Source organism: Uranotaenia lowii, chromosome 2, assembly GCF_029784155.1.
Source record: "Uranotaenia lowii strain MFRU-FL chromosome 2, ASM2978415v1, whole genome shotgun sequence".
Taxonomy (NCBI): domain Eukaryota; kingdom Metazoa; phylum Arthropoda; class Insecta; order Diptera; family Culicidae; genus Uranotaenia; species Uranotaenia lowii.
This window is the reverse complement of record NC_073692.1, coordinates 202,984,668-202,988,617: the sequence shown is the minus strand read 5'-3', so window position 1 is coordinate 202,988,617 and position 3,950 is coordinate 202,984,668.

Here is a 3,950-nt window from a genome sequence, read left to right as displayed (position 1 = left end):
TGCTGCCGCTAGAACTCAATGGTAAGCGACACGTTATGCCAGTAATATGCTTAGAGAACCTACCTGACAGTTTTATTCTGGGAATGGATTTCTTTAACAAATTTCAAATGAAATTACTCGTGAACAGCATCGCAGAAGACAACAATGCTCGCTTAAACAGTCTATCTGAGCAACAAAAACAGCGATTGAAAGAAGCAGTGGAAGAATTCCCTTCATCTGAATCGACAGGCAAGCTAGGAAGAACACATCTGTACACTCACACAATTGACACCAATGGAGCAAAACCAGTGAAGCAACGGTTCTACACAATGTCTCGCTTCATTCTGCAAGATGTTAATAAGGAAGTTGACAGGATGTTAAAGATGGGTGTGATAGAAGAAGCTTTCTGCTGTCCGTGGAACTCTCCTGTAGTAGCAGTTCGTAACAGGGGTGCCAGGTGGTTTCGTCAAAAATCAGGACAACTCGAAGTTAAAAATCAGGATTTTTCAGGACACCTCTTTATTCATGAAAACAATAAGGATTTCTGCTTAGATTGCATAAAAAAAGGCGCAATACAGGTGTTGTAAACTCCTTGATTTATGCAACAACAGTACGCAGCTTGTAGGCTGGCCGGTAGTTCTTATCGAAAAACACAATTTAAATATCATCTGAACCAAAGATTATCATCTGTTAAATGAGTTTAACTATTTTATAACCTATTTATTCGATATTCTCATAGTTTAACTACAAATTCGATTATATTTAAGAAGTTTTTATGAAAATCAGGCCATTTCAGTGACAAATTTTCAAAAATCAGGACAACTCGAGAGTTTTTGAAAAATCAGGATGGTCTCTCGAAAATCAGGACAAATCCTGATAAATCAGGACACCTGGCACCTCTGGTTCGTAAGAAAGACGATTCGATACGCTTGTGTTTGGACGCAAGAGGACTGAACAAAATCGTAGTGCCAGAAGCTTTTCCCATTCCTCAAATAGCAGCAATAATGCAGAATCTCAGCGGAAGTAAATGGTTGGCGTCAATCGATCTAGAAGCAGCTTTTTGGCAAATACCATTAGACCACGCCTCGAAACCAAAAACTGCATTCACAATTCCACAGCGCGGTCATTTCCAGTATTGCGTAGTTCCATTCGGACTTTGCACTGCTAGCCAGGCACTTGCCAGAGTTATGACGAGTTTGTTTATTGATTTGGAACCTGAAGTTTTCGCATATCTGGATGATATAATCATCGCAGCCAATTCCTTCGACAGATTTGTACACCTGTTAAAAGAAGTAGCCTATCGACTCCGAAACGCAGGATTCACCATTAACAAAAAGAAATCGAGCTTTTGTTTACCCAAACTGAAATATTTAGGGTACGTTCTGGACGAGAACGGGTGGAACATTGACCCCGACAAAACATCAGCAATCACCAATTTCCCACAGCCCACTAACCGAAAAGATGTCCAACGTTTTCTAGGTATGGCTGGCTGGTACAGGCGCTTTATCAAGAACTTCGCCAAAGTTGCTGTACCACTGACAGAACTGACGAGATCCAAAACGAAATTTCGATGGTCCGAAGATGCCGAATTAGCTTTTCAACGTCTCAAACAATGTCTAACCACTGCACCAGTTCTAACAACGCCAGACTACACAAAACCTTTTCAAATAGCATGTGATGCTAGTGAAATAGCCATCGGTGGAGTCCTGACTCAAGGAGAGGATGCAGAGGAAAAAGCTATTTGTTACCACTCAGAGAAACTTTCATCGTCTGAACGAAAATATTCCCCAACGGAGCGTGAATGCTTGGCGGTTATAAGATGTATTGAAAAATTCAGGGGATACGTCGAAGGCTCCCGATTTATCGTGTATTGTGACCATGCTAGTTTGAAATATCTTCGAAACATGAAAAACCCATCAGCTCTGATGTCCCGATGGATTCTGCGACTCAACGCCTTCCAGTTTGATATAAAATATCGAAAAGGAGCATTGAACAAAGTACCAGACTGCTTAAGCAGAATCGAAATCAACTCACTACAGCTATCCAACGATCCATGGTATTCGAACTTAGTAAAAGGAACTACCGAAGATCCCGATAAATTCCCGAATTTTCGCATCGTTCAAGGTGAACTATTCAAACACTGCACCACTACAGATGAAGTTGGTGCAAGAACGCACGTTTGGAAGCAGGTTATTCCCGATGAAGCAAGGCAGGAGGTAATACGAAAGCATCACGACATACCTACAGCAGCGCACCTGGGTGCAGATCGCACGTTGCAGAAAATACAAAAATCATTCTATTGGCCAAACATGGCAGTAGACGTCAAGAAATATGTACGAAACTGTTCCGTTTGCAAGGCAGTCAAGGCGCCAAATGAATGCTTAACACCGACAATGGGAGGTCTGAAACCTGCAGCTCAACCATGGGAATTAGTATCGATCGACTGGGTCGGTCCGCTAGTAAGGTCGAAGAAAGGGAACACAGTAATCCTCGTGATTGTCGACTGGTTTACAAAATATGTAATCGCTCAACCGTTCAGATCTGCTGAAACTGGCGGAATGATAAATTTTCTAGAGAAATATGTATTCCTTAAATTCTCAACGCCTCGCATAATACTAACAGACAACGGATCTCAATTTAAAGCCATTGCGTTTGTCTCTTTACTCCGAAGATACAAGATTGAGCACATGAAAACTGCTTTCTATTCACCAATGTGCAATAACGCCGAGCGGGTGAATCGCACACTCATCACTTGTGTACGAGCACTCATCGATGACGACCACCGATCATGGGACGAACATCTGCAGCAGATAGTTTGCGCGATCAACACAGCGAGACACGAAGTATCCGGGATCTCGCCACACTTCGCTAACTACGGCCGAGAAATGATCGTGTTCACCGAAAACTACAAGATACAGGATCTGAACGCTTCCAAGAATCCTCAGGAAGAGCAGCAGAAACGAATCAAAGCACTATCAAAAGTACATGACTTTGTAAGACAGCGAATTCGAGATGCTCACGAAAAAAGCAGGGCAAGGTACGACCTTCGAGCCCGAAATAGGAGTTTCGAAGTAGGTCAACTAGTTTGGAGAAGATCGTTTCAGCTTTCATCGAAGTCAAAACAGGAAACGAAAAAACTGGGACCCAAATTTGTTCCTTGTTTCGTAAGAGAACGGATAGGCGCTAACAACTACCGATTAGAAGATGTCTCCAGCGACTACCAGGGTGTATACCACGCCAAAGACATCAAATCGGATTAAAATCCTGTTCCATTATATAAATCAGCTACGTAAGATGACATCCACACAGTCAGCCAACGAACAACAACAAAACACGCAAAGCGGCGAAGAAAACAAACCGTTAACCGAACGAGAAACATCGGACTAAATCAGCTACGTAAGATGACATCCACACAGTCAGCCAACGAACAACAACAAAACACGCAAAGCGGCGAAGAAAACAAACCGTTAACCGAACGAGAAACATCGGACTAAATCAGCTACGTAAGATGACAATCCACACAGTCAGCCAACGAACAACAACAAAACACGCAAAGCGGCGAATAAGACAAACCGTTAACCGAACGAGAAACATCGGACTAAATCAGCTATGTAAGATGACAATCCACACAGTCAACCAACAAACAACAACAAAACACGCAAAGCGGCGAAGAAATCAAACCGTCAACCGAACGAGAAACATCAGAAAATAATCAGCTATGTACGAAGGCAAATATAACAGCCAACCAACAAACAACACCAAAACACGCAAAGCGGCAAAGCAGACACTCCGGTCTCCAAAAGAACAACTAGCAACATCGAAACACGCATATCGGCATCGGCAAACCACGCAGCTACGAAAGACGACAACCAAACAGTCAACCAACTAGCAACTTCAAAATACGCACAGCGGCAAAGTAATTAAACCGTTCACCGAGTGCTAAACAGCACAACAAGAAACAGCTATGAACT